General features: G+C 39.3%; 1 protein-coding gene across 1 annotated transcript in view; it reads right to left on the bottom strand.

The window, feature by feature from the left end:
* The window catches only part of UNC13C (unc-13 homolog C), a 398,557-nt gene that overhangs the window by 225,077 nt on the left and 150,336 nt on the right, over window positions 1–23,144 (bottom strand). The window lies entirely within an intron of this gene.

A 23,144-nucleotide genomic window follows, 5' to 3' on the forward strand; every position in this document is an offset into this window, starting at 1 on the left:
AGCCCATCAGGTTTACAGTTACTTCTTATTCGTGTAACCACTGTATAGCTAACTGTTATTCAGTGTTGGCTTTTTAATGCCATCAGTAGGAATCCTCAGGTACAGGAAATCTGCAGAACCACGAGCAAGCTGCAGTATCAGTTTATAGGCAAGCTCTTTCTAGCTAGACTGATGCTTGCTTTCCATTATTTGTAGAAGCAATTACGTTATTTCAGAGCTAAAACATTCTGTAACTCTACAAACAAGTTTTAAAATGTTATCTTAGTTTTAGTTAACCTGCAAAAAGGGTCTTAATTCAATAATAAGCCTGTATCTTTAGCATGGTCTGCTGGAGTAAACATGAGAATGGCTGCAGATTTCTAGTCTGAGTTCCAATCCCAGCTCTACCACTAATTGACAATGTGTCTCAGTTTCTCCAGTATTAATATGTGTGATGTTCCCCTGGTGTTATCTGGACCGGCAATCTGCCAGGTCACTCTAATCCTCAACTCTGGGAGCCAGCCTTACCCTGCTCTGCTGTGAGAACCCCCACTCCCGGGATGTTCATGAACAGCTTCTGGTATGTCAGCTGCTCCCAGCTACATTAGTGGGCACTTTTGGGCCAGCTGCTGTGTGGACAGTGTAAACTGAATGACACTAGTCAATATCTCCGGTCCCAGACACAACTATAGGAACCTCCATCTTGCAGTGTACAGTTATGCCTGCTGGATGCTGCAAGCTTATATGAATTTGTCAATTTAACAAAGACATTGATATGCACCAGGCTTGTTATCCCAAGGAGAGTCTCTGACATGCTTCAAACCAAATGCACTGCTTCAGGTAGAATAAACAAACATTTATTAACTATAAAGATAGATTTTAAGTGATTATAGATCAACACATAACAAGTCAGATTTAGTCAAATGAAATAAAAGTAAAACACATTCTAAGCTGATCTTAACACTTTCAGTACTCTTTCAAACTTATATGCTTCTCACCACAGGCTGGCTGGTTGCCTTTCAGCCAGGCTCTCCCCTTTTATCAGTGCGTCAGTTGCTTGGTGGTGATGTCTGTAGATGGAGGTGGAAGAGAGAGGAAGAGCATGACAAACATCTCTCCCTTTTATCATGTTCTTCCTTACCTCTTGGCTTTGCTCCCACCCTTTCAGAGCCAGGTGAGCATTATAGACTCATCGTAGTCCCTGGCTGACCAAGGGAATGGGGGTGACTCACTGGAGAGTCCAACAGATCCTTTGTTGCTGCCTAGGCCAGTGTCCTTTGTTCCTGTGAGGCTGGGCTGGATTTGTCCCATACATGCCCTGATGAGGTGTGAACTGCCCCTCCATTCCTGGAGAGTTTTGGCTGGGCTTGTTTTAAGCCACGAGGACATATTTTCAGCCTCATAACTATATATATGAAATTACAACCTATAACATTACTGTAACAACAATTACTATAACACCAATGCTCAGTGCATCGTGAGCCTTCCAAAGACACCCAACATGACAAACGTTACATTGGATACCACACAATCATTTTATAAGGATGAACATGGGGGTGTAAGGTGTTCCCCCAATGTACAGAGCGTTACAATGTGGTGATATGAGTACTTACCTCCCAACTGGCATTTCACAGGAGTGTTCCAAAAATGCAGTAATTATGGTTGTTAATGACCTTTGACACTTGTCACAAAGTGTGGGGGAGTCAGGGCCCTGCACCCCTCTTCCTGAGATTCGCTGAGACTCTCAGCCAGCCAGTAAAACAGAAGGTTTATTGGACAATACGACACAGTCTACAGCAGAGTTTGTAGGTACAACCAGGACCCCTCAATCAAGTCCTTCTGGGGGTTCAGGGAGCTTAGACCCCAGCCTGGGGTTCCCTGCATTGCACCACCCAGCCCAAAACTGAAACTCCCAAATCCCCCCAGCAGCTTTCTCCCCCTTCCCCTCTGCCCTTCCTTTCCTTTGTTCAGTGTCCCAGGCAGAAGGTGTCACTTCTCCCTACCCCGCTTCTGGCTCAGGTTACAGCTCAGGTAGCTCAATGCCACTCCCAGGCAACATTCCCAGGTCAAATCTGCCCCGATCCCTGTTCTGTCACAACATTGTAAACACGTTAAGTGAAAAGAGTTATTGCCCTCGGAGCCAATCAATAAGTAAATATGGCACACCCATCTTTTACACTGCTTCATTGTAGCAGTTGTTTGGGTATCACAAAAATGCTTGTGCTAGACCAACTGCCAATTTTTTAAAATTTATGGGGCTTTGATAATTAACAAATAATAATAATTCACTCCAGTGTTTTCTAAAATATTGCCTAGCATCATGGACAAAGTCCCCAGATTGCATTTATAGCGTACAGTCCAGTATTGTATACACAGTGGAAACTAAATGAGAACATTTTCATAGGCATTACAGTTAAGAGACATAAAATTCAAACAAGGCCATGGTAAAGATGAAAGAGAATTATTCTTTTATTTTTCTGCTTCCTGATTTACTGCCACATCTTATTCTCCTGGAGAAGTGCTAATTCCCATTCTGAGAAGGTTCAGAGAAGAGCATACAGTAGAGAGGCAGGACCACTCGTCCTGCTGCCCCTTGCTTAGAATCCCTTCTCCTCACTGGCTGTGGAGCCCTGACCCCAAAGGACTAAAGAGTTTTCCTCAAGCTTTCCCCATTCTGAAGCCCTCTCCCCATTTTCTCCAGATTCTGTTCCTTCCTGTTCCTATCAGTGAAGTATCCAGCCCAACAATGCATTTTAATTAATAAAGCTAATAAAGCATTTCAGCTCACATCTGCATGTGAAATCCAGCATAATCAACTGTTTGCATCTGATTGATATACCCAAAATATCATCACTTCTCTTGTAGCTGCATTCAAGGATTAATTTAATTGGGGTAAGAAAAGGAAGATAAAACATTGTATGGTTATTTTAGTGTTTGATTTGTGTGGCTGAGTAGCTAAAATGTCTATTTGTCTTCAGAGTGAATCTAAAAAGCCTGAAGAATATTTCCTCGTTAGTTGCTCTAAAGAACTACATCATAACTGCTGTGATAAGAGAGGTGCTTTTCAAATGATATAGTAGCTTGTGGTAAATCTAGGTCAATGAATAAACTAAACCAGTTTACTGTAGATTGTATTTCAGTATGCGTTAATTATCTGCTCTCTTTTTCTGAAGAAAGCCAACATGGCCTTGAGCATGGCCATGCAACTAATTAGACTGCACAATTTAAAATCATAGGACCCAATCCCGAGGGTAACCATTAAGATATGTTGGCCTCAGCATGACTATTCATATGAGAAAAGTGACATATATGTAAGTGTCTCCAGGACTGGATCCTGGTGAAGTAACTAAAATGAGAGTTAAAGCATTCTCCAACTTTAAGTCCTACAATAAATAAATAAATAATTGAGATATCCTATCTCCTAGAACTAGAAGGGACCTTGAAAGGTCATTGAGTCCAGCCCCCTGCCTTCACTAGCAGGACCAAGTGCTGATTTTTGCCCCAGATCCCTAAGTGGCCCCCTCAAGGATTGAACTCACACCTCTAGGTTCAGCAGGCCAATGCTCAAACCACTGAGCTATCCCTCCCCCTTAAGATAGCTTGCAATGGCAATTGAAAGATCTTTCATTCTCTCTCTGCATTTTTCAAGGACTCCATTTTTTGATTGGAGTCAAGAGTTTGGTATTGCATTAAGAAAGTATTACAGTTATATATACTTTGGTTTGATGCTCATAGAGATGGCTTATACCCCAGAAGGATCATGTGAGCTTTTGGTGTAGCAGGGGAAAGTTAGCATGTCAGAGGAAAGGGAATATGACCATAGCATTCCAATGTGACACCAATCTTCATGTATCAGAGGGGTAGCATTGTTAGTCTGAATCTATAAAAAGCAACAGAGGGTTCTGTGGCACCTTTAAGACTAACAGAAGTATTGGAGCATAAGCTTTCGTGGGTGAATGCCTTGCGTCTGATGAAGTAGGCATTCACCCACGAATGCTTATGCTCCAATACTTCTGTTAGTCTTAAAGATGCCACAGGACCCTCTGTTGCTTTTTACCAATCTTCATGTACTTTTCGCTTCCTTCGAGTTACTTGCAGCTAGCATAACTAAGAACAGCACTGAGGATGCTCTGGGAGCTGGGGGACCAGCCTTTAACTCAGCTTCAGAGGAGGGCAACAATGATCTGCCTACTGGGTGCAATTTTGGTGGGACACCAGGATCAGGTCCCTGTTTATTTGAATTACAGTGTAAGCAAAGACTTTTTGGACTAAAGTTTGGGGCTTAAATTTGTCTAACACATTTTTTCGTTCTTGAAGGTTAAATACTTCACAAGATTTGGAAGAAACCAAAGCACAATTCTCATCGGAAGTTAAGGTAAATACTGATTAAATTTCAATTTATCCAGGTGCAGCTCCTAGTAAAGGCGGGGTCAGGTGGAAGCACTTATTCTAGATGTGTTCCTGGCATGTTATCTCATGTGTCTTTTTCAATGGGGGTTAGAACTAAACTTATATGAGAAAATTTCCTAACGCCACGAAAAGTATCCTTTTCTCTTCTTGATCTTTGTTTAGTGTGTTGTGGTGAGACATATTACTATCTAGGCATTTATACCATCACCATGTCTGAGCCCTTAGCCCCAGATCTAGCCCCTCCTCCACATGGACAGGGGCTCCTCAGGCAGCAAAACCAGTGTGGAAGGAGGGACAGGATCCCAGGAGGCTGAATAGTAGGTGCACAGCTCCATGGGGAGGCAGTAAGATTATGGGGAGATTTACCACTGAGATTATGAAGGCTGTGCCACTGCATGAATCCTCTCAAGCGTCTTATGCCATGGACTGCATATGCCACTGTAGTCACTGGACTACAGTAACCTACATATGAGACTTTGAGTCCTTGTGTGTGTGTGTGTGTGTGGGGGGAGGATTTCCCACTCCTGCCTACCTCACTTACCTGTCCAGTGCCCAGCCTATCCTGACTCCGAGGATAAAAGTTGTCCCTTACAGAAGCGTTCTCCCTCCAGCCACTCTCTAGTAAGAAAAGATGAACTTGGGGCAAAGTACAGCGTGAGGAGGCTAAGAAGTGAATTGCTATTTAGTGCACAAAGATTCCGGGAACAGCTACATTCCAAAGTTGAAAAGGTTGCAGTATATTCAGATACTAAATGGTACATGCATGTTTTCATAATTTTTCAATAGAATAGGGGTACTCTACTGCACTCTCACACTTACAAAGTGCTTTACAGACATGAATTCATAATGGTCACATTACTCCTTTTTTGTAAGTTCAAAGTGCAGATTTGGATTAACAACCTCTATAGTAAGTAAACATACTTATGTAATATTTATGTAAACTTAATGTAACCTACACTGCCTCAACTCTATTGTATTTTCTTATATTGTATATCAGCCTCTCCTCGTAAGTCATGTGTCCCAGCCCCCTAATCATTTTCATTGCCCTCCACTGGACTCTTTCCAATTTGTCCACATCCCTTCTGTAGTGGGGGGGACCAAAACTGGATGCAATACTCCAGATGTGGCCTCACCAGTGCCAAATAGAGGGGAATAATCACTTCCCTCAATCTGCTGGCAATGCTCCTACTAATGCAGCCCAATATGCCATTGGCCTTCTTGGCAATGAGGGCACACTGCTGACTCACATCCAGCTTCTCATCCACTGTAATTCCCAGGTCCTTTTCTGCAGAACTGCTTCTTAGCCAGTCGGTCCCCAATCTGTAGTAGTGCATGGGATTCTTCCATCCTAAGTGAAGGACTCTGCACTTGTCTTTGTTGAACCTCATCAGATTTCTTTTGGCCCAATCCTCCAATTTGTCTAGGTCACTCTGGACCGTATCCCTACCCTCCAGCGTATCTACCTCTCCCCCCCAGGTTAGTGTCATCTGTGAACTTGCTAAGGGTGCAATTAATCCCATCATCCAGATCAGTAAAAAGAACAGGAGTACTTGTGCACCTTAGAGACTAACAAATTTATTTAAGCATAAGCTTTCGTGGGCTACAGCCCACTTCTTTGGATGCATAGAATGGAACATATATTGAGGAGATATATATACACATACAGAGAGCATGAAAAGGTGGGAGTTGTCTTACCAACTCTGAGAGGCCAATTAAGTAAGAGAAAAAAAAACTGGCCCGGCCCGCCAGGGGCTTTCCCTAAACAAGCAGTGTCCCAAGTTTGGGAAACACTGATCTGGATTCAGAGTAGCAGCCGTGTTAGTCTGTATCTGCAAAAAGAACAGGAGTACTTGTGACACCTTAGAGACTGCTGAACTGGTCAATTATAGATTCCTCTTGCATAGAAGAATCCTCGGATGACACAGGGCTTCTGTAATAGCTCCTATGCCATCCCCTTCTTAGTGTATGGCTTAAGGGAGGAAGTGGGTGGAGAAGTGCTGCTGTACAGAGCCAATCCCTAGCTGCCTGAATGGCCCCTGTGGGTTGCTGGCAAACAATGTCAAATAGAGAAAACTTCAGGCTATTGTCTTAAATTCAGGGGACCAGGCTGGTGCCTAATGATCTCATAAAGGTAGCTCAAAGTTATCTTTGCCCTTCCACTTGAGCTGATCACAACTTGACCAATGCAGAGACTCTGGGCCTTAGGTAACACAGTGACAGGTGCCTTAGAAATACCTATAATAGATAAAATAAGTATGCTAGTTTATCAATTTGTAATATAAGCTGCCTGGGAAAATCCTAGAGTAGCTGGAAATAAACAAATCCCTCTTCCACTAAGCAAAAGGGTGAACCTGCAAACCGTCTTATATTTCAGAATGATTCTAGACATGTGCCTGAAAAGATAATGTGCTGTGGGGATTCAACATACTCAACCAATATCAAATCACCTTTCAGCGTACCGTATTTGAATCACAAGAAGCAGGAGCTGAATTGGAGGTGTGAAGGAGTAGTACCATTTCAAAATCAAGCCTGAATGAGACACAGCACACAGCAGGTTGCCCATATGTTCACACCATGCTCATGCATACTCTGCTGCCTCTGGGTGGAGCCTGGATGCCCTCCAGAGTTCCACTAGACTCCTCAGGCTTAGTTTCTTCTTCCTGGCGCTTACATGCCCACCAGGGCTCTGCTGGTCTCCTGGGGCGTGGCTCCCTGTCAATGGAGTTCAGAAGCCCAGCTGATGTGATGTCACTCTATGATGGAATACACCCCTATTGTAATAATCTTTGTAGAAAATATGCCTTGTAAGGTATCATTTGAAAACTAAAAACTCATTGGTCAACAATATCATGGTGAAAAGTACGTAAACAACATTATATGTGAAGTTGTGAACATAAGCTGAAATGATGACTGAAGTGTGTTTACTATGCAGGTCTGGGGAGTGGCTAAACCTATTTCTCAAAAACAAAGGATAAGTTCAACCACCATTCCAGGGGACATGCGTCCGTGCTGATAACGGGTTCTGCCTGATAACAATCCAAAGCAGTGCAGACCGATGCATGTTCATTTTCATCTTCTGAGTCAGATGCAACCAGTGGAAGGCTGATTTTCTTTTTTTGGTGGTTCGGGTTGTGTAGTTTCCGCATCAGAGGTTTGCTCTTTTAAGACTTCTGAAAGCTCCACCCCTTGTCCCTCTAGGGTGACCAGATGAGAGGAAGAAAATATCGGGACACATGCGGGGGGAGTGAGGGCGGGGGGTGCTGCCGGCGGATATTGGGACAACTTGCGTCTCGGGACGCAGGACAGATACCGAAATATCGGTCTGGTCACCCTATGACCCTCTCAGATTTTGGAATGCACTTCAGATTCTTAAACCTTGGGTCAAGTGCTGTGGCTATCTTTAGAAATCTCACATTGGTACCTTCTTTGCGTTTTGTCAAATCTGCAGTGGAAGTGTTCTTAAAATGAACAACATGTGCTGGGTCATCATCCGAGACTGCTATAACATGAAATATATGCAGAATGTGGGTAAAACAGAGCAGGGGACATATAATTCTCCCTCAAGGAGTTCAGTCACAAATTTAATTAATGCATTTTTTTAACGGGTATCATCAGCATGGAAGCATGTCCTCTGGAATGAAGGGCATATGAATCTTTAGCATATAAATACCTTGCAGTGCTGGCTACAAAAGTGCCATGCAAATGCCTGTTCTCACTTTCTGGTGACATTGTAAATAAGAAGGGGGCAGCATTATCTGCTGTAAATGTAAACAAACTTGTTTGTCTTAGCGATTGGCTGAACAAGAAGTAGGACTGAGTGGACTTGTAGGAGATAAAGTTTTACATTGTTTTGTTTCTGAGTGCAGTTATATAACAAAAAAATTACATTTGTAAGTTGCACTTTCATGACAAAGATTGCACAGTACTTGTATGAGGTTAATTGAAAAATACTGTTTATTTTGTTCATCATTTTTACAGTGCAAATATTTGTAATAAAAAATAATATGCACTTTGATTTCAATTACAACACAGAATAAGATATATATGAAAATGTAGAAAAATATCCAAAGTATTTAATAAATTTCAGTTGGTATTCTATTGTTTAACAGTGTGATTAAAATTGTGATTAATCGCGCTTAATTTTTTTAGTTAATCACGTGAATTAACTGCGATTTATCAACAGCCATATTTTAGTATGAAGTAGTGATAGGATTAATTTTAAAAAATCATAAGAAACCCATTTTCAACTGTTTAAAAATCATTAAGTGGAGGTTAAATTTGAGGCATTACATATTAAATTTCATAATGAATAATTTAGTATCTCATTTAACTGAGATTTGAAAATATTTCAATATTTCAGAAAAAATAGGTAATAAAATTTGAAGCACTAGCTGGATCTTTTGCTGGTTCTTATAGTACTGTTTCTGTTAATTGGAATTTCTGGGGAAAGCCATAACTTTGAGAATCTAATGGCTTAACTGTCATTGTCTTCAATAATTCTGTCCTTTCCTCACTGTCTAATTTGTTTAACTGTTTTGGTTTAAGAAAGCTAGTCTCCAAACCAGTTCAGTATAGTTTTGATTTTTTCCTTCCCTTCTCAGATAATGGGTCTCATCAGAAATCCACAGAAGTCAAGAGAAGTCTTTCCATTGATGGCTTTGAATCAGACCCAACATTTTCTTTACCACAATTTCTGTGGCAGAACTCAGATTCTGCTGTAATTTGCTTTGACCAAGATGACTTATTTTTACAAAACTAATATTCTGGGGATGTAATTCTTAACTTTTGAAATAAATGCTTAATCAAAATGCTGTTATTCTAAAATAAATAATGATAGAACTAGAATTCAGTTGAATTTTAGATTTATATCTGCCTTGATGATGATCAAGCCACAGGACAGTGGGCCAGGCTAGTAGCATATTATAGGTAAGAACATTTGCCCCCTTCCCAAGAACTGGGTCTCAGATATCTGGTATCATTTTAGTTCATTCTATTTCACAGTCTCCTTTAGTGGCTTTATATAGCTATTGAACAGGATAGGAAGTGGACAGATGAGGAGGGCTCTGGAGGCGTAGGCGTATGTCTCCATTATGACTCTCTGGTGTGGCCTGACAGAAATGGATGAAACCATCTCAGGGCAGTTCTGTTAACTCCTGTCACATTTCTGATACCAGACAAGAGAAGTCCATAGTCAATGTACTGTGCATGTTTTTCCCTGCTTGCAGGAATAAGAAAGTGGACCTAGTATCTGAGAGCCTATATTGTTAATATTGTTCTACTGATCAGTGCAGCACCAAACATAGGTTAGGAAAACAAACATAACATATTAAAAATGTCCTTCTAACAGTTAAACTCTTCAAGATTTCTCCCCGACTAAACGTTCCTGTGTTTCATGTATAGTTGAGCCTACAGTATTCTCACAAGGCAGATACATCTATTAATCCTAGAGGAAAGGTAATAAGAACAGAACATCTTACCCAACATAAATATTAGTTGTAAAAATAGCTATTCACTATAAAGGTATGTGGAATGATCTAACAACATAGAAACAACTGTATAAGATAAAATGGAATGTCTAGCACTGTAATGCCAGTTCTATTCAGCTTTTTGAGAGAGTCAGCAGGACTGTCACTTTAACTCTAAAGTGAACCCCAAGCTAATTCAGTTCCTTCAATAATGTATCTAGCATTGAAAAGGTAAAATAATAGAATATGCCTGCATATATTAGCGGGTCATATCTTTGAAGAGACCTGATAGAGGACAGAAGCAAAATTCAAAGCAGAGGGACCACAAACTGTAAAGCTACCTTAAACCAAATTTAAAAGTCTTTTGTTGAATTATCATCACTGCTTGTTTGGGGGGTTTCCCTATTGATTCTTTGTCAACAGATGGCTTCCCAAATCATAGTCTTAAAATACATATCAATTTTTATTATGCATCCATGGTTTGGCAGGTATAAAAATAAAAAACTGAATGTCTCCCTGAGTAAAAGATTTTTCTAAGTATTCAGTTTCTTCTCCCATACCTACATAGCAGAGATTATATCCAGAAAAAAAGACCTTGCTATTTCTGAAAAGAATGTGCAGTTGAAGTCAAACAGCTCATATGGACGGTAATGATCTCTGGAAGTCTGAAAGCTTATTTATTACTGCTAATTACACTGAGCTGAATGCTATCTTGATTGATACAGGAATGTCTTTTTCATCTGCCCCGGGGCACTGAGAAGCAATCTCTAGTTATAGATAATTCCCAATGTGATAATATTCCGAGAATGAATTTGGCTCTCAAAATCTTCCAGCACTTGTCTCACACAGTAGCATTTTAGACAAGATTTCTAGTAGAAAAACCTCTTGTTCCAAAGTTGGTTCATTCAATTCTTTGTACTGGGGCCATCTATTCTTCTTTCTTTAATTTCTGTTCATCTTCTCAAGTAATTAAACTGAGATTCATTTATCTTCTCTAGCGGTGGAGGAACTGTTGACATTTTGTTGTTTGGGTAAGTTATTAGATCAAGTATTTCTCTGACAGTTCCCTTGGAGTTCAAGGTCAAGGGAGTGAATTGTACTATGTTGAACACAGCAGATGTAACAGGGTATTTTAAATACAGTTTCAATTTTTTCGAGGCTGTTCTTCCTCAAAATCATCTTTACTGGAGTAGCTAAATAATAAGTCTTGGCATTTAAGCATCATAGAACTTAATTTCCAAATGCTTTACAGGAATATTAATGAATTTATCCTCACAGCACTCCTATGAGTTGTGTATCAAGTATTAGCTCCATTTCACCTACTCAAGCCATCAGTGTCAGAGCTGTGATTAGAACTCTTGACTCCCAGTCCCAGGTTCATTCCTCAAGCAAAGGAAAACACATGCCTCTCTGTATTTAGGTAGCCCTTACAACAGGGACAAAAAATCTAATGGGTAGACAGGGCAGCAAATGCCAACTGGATTGTCATCAGCAGTGTAAACAAAAAAGGCTGTAGCTCTAAGGGAGCAAAATACTGCAACTCTTTTATCAAATCTGCCCGTCTCTGCCATGCCTGGAAGCCCATTTTTTGCCAATCCTGCCTCCTTGCTGGTCATCTTAGCTGCATCTACTCCTGGTTGGTCCAGACACAAACTTTTCACCCCTCTACTTCATAAAAGCATCCCATTAGTTCATTAGTCCATTAAGCCCTAATCCTTAAATCTACACCCGTCATAAAGATGACCAGCTCAGATCCTCAGCAGATGTAAATCGGAATAGCTCCATTGATTCAATGATGTTACCTTTACAGTTTCCTCTTAAGTGCAGTTTGGGTGATTCCCTTAAATATAATACTTCATAATCTTGGTTAGTATAATAATAAGAACAATAACAACAATAATAATTAAAAGAAAAACTAATTCAGATTGACATAATTCACACATCGTTCATCTTTGTTTACATATTATGTGATATCATGTACCTTTGTAATGCATATTTTAGTTATGATTTAGCTTGCAAAGAACTCTTCTATCAACACTGAATTTTTCCCACCATCCATGTAATAATGTATTATAAGTGTGAGCAAACTAAATGCATGAAGGCATGTAAACCCATAACAACCCTCTCACCAGACTGTTCTGGCTTTAAGCAATATTGGCACTAATCACTATTTAATATCTGTTCAGATCAGTATTTTATTGGGAATTTTTTTGTGTGGCTTTCCTAGAAGTGATATTGTATCAGGCCACGAAGGAAGCTATAGAAAGGCGACTTCCTCATTACCTAGAACAAACTGTCCTTGCTGTATTAATGTGACCGCCAGAGCTCGACGGCTATATTTCACTAGAACAATAGAATTATCAACCACAAAAGTGAGACTCATGGCAGCTGGAGACAGAGCTTTCTTGGAAGCTGGCCCATGACGGTGGAACTCACTGCCAGATCATCTTAGAATCACCACAAATCTCAATATCTTCAGTACAAAAATGAAAACCGAATTGCTTTGACCTAGCTTTCCTCAAATAACCATTTGCTCAAAAAAAAAAAAGGTAAGGCATTTTTATGTTACAGTTCTGTATAAAAACCCAGACAAACAGTGAACACTAAAAAGGGGGATAAAGAGGACTGTTATATTGAACAGTCTCCCAAAAGCAAGATACACATTTTTTCCATCATCAGATTACTGTCAGGTCTATCATATTAATTTTCAAATGCCTGCCATGATAAGTGAGGATAAAGTACCAGCTGCTTTTCCTTTGTAAGAAAACTATAGCTTTGTTAGGCTTTGAAGCTGAAAGGTGAACTTAACTTTCTCCTGTATCACAACTGTGACAGCAACAGCTGTCTGAATGCCCTTAAAGCACATGTTTTTTTCAGAGATCAGCCAAATTTCAGGTGCATTTTTATGCACAGAAACATAGATTTTGCACCACCTTATGCTGAGAAGCCAAACAATACAAGCTAAACCCAGCAGCATTGTTTTAAGTTTGACTCATAAAAAAAACCCACTGGTATCATTCAAAAAGCTAGATTTTGTAGGAAAATGAAGTGATCTGCCCCTCTGGAATCACGTTAGCTCTCTTTTACTCTTGCTTGCACACACATACACACCCTTTATCATATTGGTTACTTCAATTTAAATATGTATACACTGGCATACAAAAGAAAATAATTATTTATATTACAATAGCTCGGAGCTCCCAGCTGAGAAAGTACACTGTCTAGCATAATAGGGGTCCCAAACATGTAGCAAGGTAGTTCCTGGCCTGAAGAGCTAACTGTCTAAGGGGAAGATTTTCAAAGGCCCAAAGGAGAGACAGACGTCCAGTTCCCCTTTGTAAATTGTCCCCTGAAGAGGTGAGGCAGAGAAAGGAAGCACCATCATCATCACCATTTTATATATGGGTACCTGAGGCATGGAGAGATTAAATGATATGCCCAAGGTCACATATGAAGTTTGTGGCAGAACCAGGATCTAAACCCAGATCTTCCGAGGTTCAGTCCACCGCCTTACCCACAAGACCATCCTGACTTATTTTTGTTCAAAAAGTTGATATCTACTCATTATTAGTGAAAGTAGATGTTTTAAACAGAAATTGTCATCAGATTGCTAAATGTAAGGTTTAACGCTAAGCATGCAAGTGGTCCCAATTATGTCAGTGGGACAACTCATGCTGAAAGTTAAAAGATGTGTAGCACTTTGCTGAATTGTGGCCTAAGAAATTAGTTTAAAAAAAAAAAAAAGAGTAGCACTGGCACATAAACCAGACGATACAGTAAATTCAAAGAAAGGTTTTGCAAAGCCAAATCCAAGCAAAATGATAAAGAATATTTCCTCAGCAAATCTCTACCTCCTCCCTACATACATGCATAGAGTAACTGGAGAAAAACATTTTAAAAATCAGATGGTGAGAGAAAAAATCCTACCCATAGGTAATTAAAAAGTATGGAGAAAAAGCAAATTTTTTGGCTTTAAACCAGAAGTTTAATTTTCCAACTACATAGTTTGCTTCAAAGCGTGTTACTAATGACATAATCAATTCAGAATAAAAATAAACAAAAGCATGCAGTGTCTAGACTTGCTCCAAGCAGAATATTAACAAAAAGTACACTACGGACACAATCTAAAGGAATTACAGAAGATCCTATCGGCAGTGGCAAGATCAGAAAGAAAAAGTACCAATGGAAGCCAGCACAAGCTGTTGTCAGTCAAGTTCTACATATGCCAGTAGAAGAAAAATGGTGTTTTCTATCTATCTCCTCTTGTCCTTCTATTTGTTGGATCTAAAGCATTACCCTTTGATCATGTCAGAAATCAGATTCTAACCCCTCCTTGAAGTGAAAGACTTCAGAGTTCAGAGGGAAAATGGAAAAGCAGACTGAAGACTAACATGAATGCAAGAGGTACTATTTAGATTCCAGTCATGATGGGAAACACTTACATGTTCACAGAAAAAGAAGATAATTGAGTCTTGAATCAAAATAACAGTTGTGGGCAGATGATGAGTAGGGTCAACACTTGCTATCAGTTTGAGTGAGGTTCAATATCTGGGATATCACTGAGTGACCAACAGAAGGGGAACTCTTGTCGGAGCTATAAACTACTTCAGAGGTTCTCAAACTGGTGATGGGGGGGGGCATGGAATGTATTCTGGGTGGGCATTAGAAGCTTTAAGGGAAAAAAATTTACTGTGCACATTCACAGCTGGGTGGCTGAGAGCAGCGGCTGTTGGCCAGGCCTCCAGCTCTGAAGGCAGCACTGCCGCCAGCAGCAGCAGAGAAATAAGGTTGGAAATACAATACCATGCCACCCTTACTTATGCACTGCTGCTGGTGGTGGTGCTGCCTTCAGAGCTGGGCACCCGGCCAGCAGCCGCCGCTCTCCACTCCGCCTTCAGAGCTGGGTGCCCAGAGAACAGTGGCTGCCGGCCAGGCACCAGGAGATGGGGGGCTGGGGTATAAACTACTACAGACACAAAGAAGGGGGCGTGATCAAATATGTTTGAGAATCACTGAACTACAGAACAATAATGTTCAAACAATGCACATTTCAGGCAGCATGCTCAGCAATGAGATGAAAGCCTCAACATCCTTTGACAGTCAGTTCTACCAAACAGAGTCACTACTGATTAAGAAGCAAAATCAATGACATAATTCCTTTCTTCCCATTGGAAGGCAAACGTGGGTCACATTTGAGCTGCTTTATCTAGATTATGCGATCCCTCATGACTGTGGGTTTCGTAGGCACCTAAAGCCACCTCTAGTTTTATAGACAATTTTAGATCAGTACACACACCTTAAAGGAAAGCAATTAGGTCTGGGTACACTGATTTTCAGTTTACCAACAATGGTCTTAGATCTGCGTATACACCAGGGATGTTTCAATTCTGAACAGTATATTCAACAAATATTACTTTTATTCTTGTAATAATTTGACGTAGTGAGGTGTGGAGTTATTGGAATCATGGTGATGTGTAAAAATAGTTTAGTGTCTGGGTCCTACCTGGGATATAAACTGGTGATTAGAATTACCATACATCATTTATTTCTCCATTTTTGGAATTAAGTTTTATGTTAAATGAAGTGAGATTTGAACTCCGACACTGGTTCAATTAAAAGCTTCTTGCTGGTTTGAAACCAGCCTCCTAGATAAAGATAAGCAGGATAAAGAGTCTTATTCAGCTGAAATACAGAACATAGCACTAAGTGCAGTACTTTGCTCTCCTTGAGAACTCTACCTGCTAGTTTACAACGTTCTTTAAAAACAGATTCAACTATTTTGTAGTCTTCTTAAAGTGCTTTAAATGTCAGGCATTTCTTTGTCAACATCAGTTATCTACAAAGATTACCATAAAACCAAGAAATATGAACAGAGCTCTCTACATTCAGACATACTTTACAAGCATAGTGCTGGCTGAAGATCCAATAAAAAAATCATCCATTTAAATATCTTAACAGAAATTATATTCCAAATATCAGATCCTGAGCTAGTATAAATTGGCATAGTTCCACTGAAGTCAATATAAATATGTGGAAGATTAGCTGAAGATCTTGCCAGAAATTTTCAGCTAGTTCCAGTCAGCAGCTATGTTTTTGGGCAATGCAAGAGTCAAAGTCCACTTTTTCACTTGGAACTACAGTGACCAGTATAAACCACTAGCAGCCAAGTGATGGACTGTGGTGGAGTTTATTGGAATTTCCAAAGGGCACAATTGTTTTTCTTTTGTTGTGTGTCATATGCACCTCAAACTATATTTACAGAACAGAACACTATGGTTTCTTTACTAGTTTATTCTTCCTTAATTCTGTTAGGAAAAAACCCTGTATTTACATTAATTGTGCGGTTATGTAGCAAGCAACACATTAGAGTACTCAATAAATGACACTTATCACTCACATGATTTGGAAAGAGGATAAAATTTGGATAGTAAATTTTTTCCTTTTATGAATGTTTATCTAATTATTTCTCTATCACCACAATGCACCAAATATATTCCACTATCTAAACATTTTGTGCTTTCAAGTGTTATGCCATTTCAATTAACCAAAACTGATTTATATGAAAGACAGGGACATATTTCCATAGGCAGATAAAAATCCCACGTGCCACTTGGCTGAATGCATGGCCTATGTGGGGAAACACTAGAAGTATTAACATATATAAACAGAAATCTCCCTTCAACTGGCACACTGCTGTTGAATTTTGTATGTGCTCTTAGAAATAAAGCACAGGATTATTTAAAAGATTGAGCTGGGTCAAAGAAAAAGGTTTGTATAACATAAAATAAATCCATGCTTGTAATCTTAGAATTAAACCTCCTAAAACCTCAGGCCTTTCTGCTAAAATGCTAATCTTGGATAGCAAGTATAGATGATATACATGTAGAGATTAAATTATATAATTCTTATATGATTAATTCTTAACCAATTCACAAGGAGATAAGAATTACCATACCAGATCAGACCTATGTCCATCTAGCATCATGTTTCTGATGATAGCTGGTACCAGATGTTGCAGAGGAAGGTGCTAAAAACCCTGGGATAACTTGTCTATATGGCATGTTTCTTCCTCACCCCCTCAGTTAGAGGCTGCCTTATACCCTGAAACATGATCATTAATAACCTTTTTTTTTTTTAAAAATAATCCTTATTAGTGTGACTCCGGATCATTTTTATTTATGATAAATACTTTATTTCTCCTGAAAAGGATATGTTGTACAAGTGGCCAGTCAGTACGTTATTACATCAGCAATAGGGAAAATAATGGGCCTAAGGCACATAAAGTTGCCAAAGGAACATGAACTATCTATTCAAGTTAACTATTTCGGATTTTGCGCAAAAGTCCTCTTCAAAGAGGACTGACCATTTCAATAATCCATTTTAATTCCTTTTTTTTTTTTTTTTTTGGTATTTATTTGTTTCCTTCCTATCTCTCTCTTCTTTTTTACATCCATCAGAGACAGATTAGGGGTTTGTGGGGCTTGGACCAGAGCAAGTGGGGGGCCCCTCCTGTCCCCATCTGCCTGCAGTCCCCCCCCCCAAACCTCTCTAATGCGCTCCTGCTGGGGAGTGGGGTTGGGTTGCGGGGGCTTGCCCACTCTCCGGCAAGAGTGCTGGGCAGGCAAAGCAGGTTAGGGCATGGGGGCACCCATTTTTCCAGGGGCCCCCTAATTGCCTGGGATCCCTGGGAACAGGCCCCGTTGGAGCAGTGACTAATCTGCCACTGATGGTAAGCACTGTTTCCCCTACATAGCAAACAGCAGAACTGAGTTACTGTGTATTTTATAATAAAATAGAAACATTTTATAAAAATAAAAGGTGTGTTTAAAGTTCTTGTTTGCCTTCTTTCTCCATTTGGTGAAGTCCTCATTATGGACTGTTTGGATGTGGAATAAAGCATAGAAAAACAATGTCAGGCTTTTCAGAACTGTTGTGCCTTTTCTTTGTTAACGTACTCTATTCAAAACCGCCATCATACATATCTATTATCCTTTTCAAAGGCTGCCATTGATTTTGATCCTTTCTCTGTAATATGTATCAATTATATCAACAAACTGGGAGGAATGCTAATAGTACTTGCAAGATCTGTTTGCAAAGTGAGCTTAAAAATTGATTTCTTCAGTTGAACCTGACATAACCACTGCCCCCACTCCAAAAAAAACCGCACAGACCAACCAACCAACACTCCCTTTTCCCCATGTTAAAAGAATGTTAAGGTTGCAAAATCAAGTACTCAAAAGTTAGGAAATGCCTGAATTAAAGTTGCCCATGTAATGTTAATTCGGCCCCCCTGTACATTATGATAGTCTTTGATTATAAAATCACGTACTATTTTTTCAGAGGACCCCAAATCCTCTGGGATTTTTATGTTTCTATCTTTTCAGGTGTTAATTTTTGGGGTCCAATCATGTAGTGTGGGATTTTCAAAGACACAAATGGCAGTTATGTGCCTCACTCCCAGTAATTTTCAATGTTGTTTGTGCCTTTGAAAAGCTACCCTGTAATCCTCGTTGTCTTTATCTAGCTTTATGCAGAATATCCATTACACCACCTCTCTGTTCACATTTATACATGATATAAGTCAGAGTTTTGCACAACCTGAGTATTCAGTGCAGTCAGTGAATTAACAGAAGGCTAATTCCTTTTGAAAGTTAAATCATTAATTCTCAAGATTTTTCTTTATTTAAATCAATTTAATTATTTTATCAGCTGATGAGTGGTGTGATTTGAAACCATGATTGCAGCCTAGCTCCCTGGGGTCAGTAAATGATTACAACTGTAACATCAGGGATTTCCACATATGGTGTCAGTGAATAAGGGTGTTGAAAGCCATTGTACCACGACAGTAGTACTGGACATTCAGGAAAGAAAATGGTGTTATTGACAAGGATTAAGTTGGCTGTTGGGGTTAGAAAGAGTATCTTTCATTGTTGACCATGAGCTTGTTGAACTGCATGGAGGGGAAATGTATTAACGAGACAGGATTGTTTAACTGAAATAAAATTTTTCAGCTATTTGGAAAGCAAGAGAGAACTGTTAAGACATGCACCAAATTTGTGATGTACTAGGGCTTAAACAACAGCAGTAATCAGGAAATGTAAAGGACAGTTGTATTTGCATTTGTGAATGCATTCTTTCCTGTTCTGTTATCAAGGACAGTAATTTTCTGAATACCAGCTCAAACTGACAAAAATTAATTATGATTCTAAGTAGCCTTGATTATAGACTGAGTCAATTGGAATAGATTGGAATTTTTACATGTTCATTGCAGTTATTTTCCTTAGGGAGGAAAATAAAAGGGGCCTGATTCTGATTTCATGGTTGTCTTATACTGGTGTAACTTAACAGACTCCTATGGAGTTAACCCGATTCAGACCAATGAGAGGGGAGAATCAGGCTGATGTCTATTGTGAAAATGGAAATTATTTGTGTTATTAACTGATCAGGCAGATGAACACATTTATCATTTTTATTGGTTGCTGGTACTGTACTGTTGGCTGCATTAGGCTGAAGCTATGTGGCATAGTTATTTTATTAGAGAACTGCATCTCACAGAGTTACTGACTTGGCTGCTTACTGAAGAAGTTTTAGCATGGAAAAATTCAGAGAATTCATTTGGGGGTTTGTATCCTCTTGTTACTTCAAAGGTTCTGAAAACTAGGGGTTCTAATTCTCTGGCAGATACTATTTCCTGCAAAACAATCCTTAAACTAACTGCTTCTGCGCCTCCCTCCCACCCCCACCAGGGGCTACTTTCAATCTTACTGAACATTAGAAACACCATATTCAGTCACATCAATGCCTTACATTCTTTATCAAGTAATTTAAGTTGGTGAGGAATGGGAGTGGGAGGGATTGGAAAGGAGGCTCTCTGCTGAGATGTTCATTTCCTAAACATGGGTGCCTACAATGAGTAAGCCTTTAGTGGGGCCACAGATCACTTTTTTAGTGGACAAATCAACGTACATGAGCCCCAGCATCAGAGTCAAGTGTGACAGTAGTAGAACAACACTTAGTTTAGCAGCTGCCACAAATTTTGGCTGAATCAGCTCTGAATCTGAAAATCTTAAACATGCGAGAGCTGGACAGGTTCATTTTTAAAAATCAGCTTGTCCATTTCCAGTTTGGAGACTGCCATTCAATCTGTCTCCAGGAACTGGTCATTGGTCCTAGCCTACAAGCAGAATGATTTGGCAAGAAGGGGTGATTCCTTTTACTCATATTTTTTCTCATTGTATCTGCTAATTTGTACAGCAGCGAGGAATTTCTTGGACAATCTGGTTTATTAGCCCACAAATGGCAGCTTTATTTCCAAGTACCCCTTAGCAGTATTAAATCCTCCAAACCACTGTTTATTGGAGCTCCCTTCCTGGTCTGTGGTGACAAATATTTATAGCAAATCTTCAAGAACACCCGAGACCTGCCAAGTTCTAGTGATTTGCCCAGGATACTCATGTTGGCCAGGTGGCAATCACGGTCTTCAAAAAGCCTAATTGTTGGCTTAATTTGGGTTAATTAACACTTTGATAAATTAGAGGAAATAGCAGATACCTAATGAAGCTATTTATTGATACCATATTGTCACCTAATGACAGTCAAAAAAGGCATACTGAGTGGTATAAAATAAGCAACCGGCTATATAGAAGTCTTTAGATTATAAAACTGTAGTTTCAAATGCACACACAACAAGAAGTTCCATTCAGCTTGACCTCTGGAAAACCCACAAGGCAATCTGGAGCAGCATACCTGATGTACACTTTGGCTGTGAAAAGACATATTTCAACAAACTGAATGAAGTATGTAGAGCGGACAATAAAAGAGAGAGTAAAGGAGCAGAAAGAAATTTTCACTCCAAGGATGGAGGTAGAGATTTGAATAAAATAAAAACAGACTCCAACTTTGGCCCAAAGCTTAAACCTACACAGCTAAACTTGTTTACAGGTTAGAAAGATTTGAAAAATGCTTTCCCCTGTCACTCAAAACAAAAATGCAGACTCTTTTCACTTACTTCATAGTCAGTCACATCAAACTTCCACTCAGTGCAGCTGGGAGGGATGGAGACAACAGTAGCTCTAAGCCTGCTCCTTTGATTCTGGGCTGGCCAAGGACCAAATCAGGATCATTATAAAGCCTTGTAGGACTGACATATTCTGATGCCCAGTAAACCAAAAATCTTGTTCTGATACGACGCTTCTGATTATGGTAAAGAGACCAAAACCCTCTATGTCTGTACTGCATCAAACTATTTATTTCATTGTGTTGCATATCAAAGGGATAGATTTGAATCAAAAATTAATTCTTGTGTTGTCGCTCTTTACTTGGATGTTTGTTCTGAAATACCCAGCTGTAAGAAATCTTTCAGGAAGTTAGCTTGTGAGTTCCCATATTGAAATCCATGGAGCTCTCGCTCTGTTTTGTGGTCAGGTAGAGGAAGCATTGTTAAGAATTTTGAATTAACTCCTTACTTATTACTGAGAGAATCATTTTAGGATCGGGTTAGATTATTCAACCCTGAATACTTTTCTGGAAATTTTATATCTGAGTTTAACTACCAAAGGTGAGTAAGCGAATGCATTCTGAGACGTGGATGTTTCTTTCAAGACACTGTTTGGGCTCAGATGGGGAGTTGGAAATGGATGTTTGTAATAATCTGAGTGTATGATTAAGATTTTATGAGATGGTCTCTCTCCTAAGGTTTAGCATTTAGGGGAAATAATATTGATTAAAGCTGTTTTAAATGATACTCTGACAAATATTACTAGTAGTGCCTAATTTAAACAAACCGTACTGAGTCATTGAAATACAGTTGTAGCAATTTACTTGTAGGTTTAATTCTGTGCTAAAAGATTTTTAGCTTAGGTTAATAAACTTCATAAACTCTCATAAATCTTGAATGTTTGTGGCTATTGAAAGTTAGTCCATCAAATAACTCGAGGGGATAATTTTTCTTAAAAATTATAACTTTTACCACAGGTGTTCAAAAAGCAGGTAAAATATCAGTGTTCAGTACTTTTATTCGGAAGATTTATGTTACATCATTATATTACTATTGGTGACATCTATAGAGTCCTTTCAGAAGATGTTAGCAGTGATTAGAGTTGGGTGAAAAATGCAAACCTTAATTCCAAGTTTTAAATGAATTCATTCTAGCTCTGCTCAGACCTTTTTTGTGTCCTTTTCCCATCGACATATGAACAATCTACTTTAATGATGGGCATCCACAGAAAATACATTTCAACATTCATGCCAGATTGTTTATTTGATTATCCAAATGGGAACAGAGACCATACTATATGACATATCTGACCAATCACAAGGAAGCAACAAAAGTCTTGTCTTAGAATATTTACAATGAATCCATGAAGTAAAAAATTCACAACAATATTTGTTGAATAAATACAAATATTGATCTGCTTATGGCTATTCTGTGAGCAGAAAATAAGGCTACATTTCTTGAATACACTGTCTACTGTGAATTACTCAATTCTAGTATTTTAATTTATGGGAGCAATTGACATATATAAGTTAATAGCTGGATTGTTGTAGTGAGGGCATAAACAAGTAAGGGTGCCTGGCCATGACAGGGCAAATACTATAGTTAGTTTTTACAAGTAGAAAAGTGGATTCTAGTCAAGGAAGACAGAGGAGAGGAGACAGGTTTCAGAGTGGTAGCCGTGTTGGTCTGTATCAGCAAAAAGAATGAGGAGTACTTGTGGCACCTTAGAGACTAACAAATTTATTTGAGCATAAGCTTTCGTGGGCTACCCACTTTTAGCCCACGAAAGCTTATGCTCAAATACATTTGTTAGTCTCTAAGGTGCCACATGTACTCCTCGTTCTTTTAGAGGGGAGGAGAGTGGCTCTGGCCGCCTGTGTGGGCAGGAATTTAGCCCCTCATCTATCACTTCTTGGGTAGTCTTTCCTCTCCTGGAACTTTACACCTTAGAGAAGATAAAGCTTCTCTTTCATATGGACACATGGTACTCATATTATCCACTCACATAGGAAAGTTATTCCTGGATAAAAAAGAATAGTGCTAATATTTTACATATAAAAGGGAATTTCCAGTAGAGATTCTTTTTCTTAGAAAGGGAGGCAGGAGAAAGGGCAGAGATTAAACACTGCTATAATCCAGAGTGTAGAGTATTTTGCACCTTGAATGAGCGATTATTCAGTGTCATCGACTGAAAGGTGTTGGATCCCTCTGGGCAATTTGCAATATCCTGAGTGGTTTGTAGAATTCTGTGGTAAATGTTCTGAGGTTATCTCATAATAATGAGAAAGATGATG

Source organism: Trachemys scripta, chromosome 10 (assembly GCF_013100865.1).
Source record: "Trachemys scripta elegans isolate TJP31775 chromosome 10, CAS_Tse_1.0, whole genome shotgun sequence".
In the NCBI taxonomy this organism is placed as follows: domain Eukaryota; kingdom Metazoa; phylum Chordata; order Testudines; family Emydidae; genus Trachemys; species Trachemys scripta.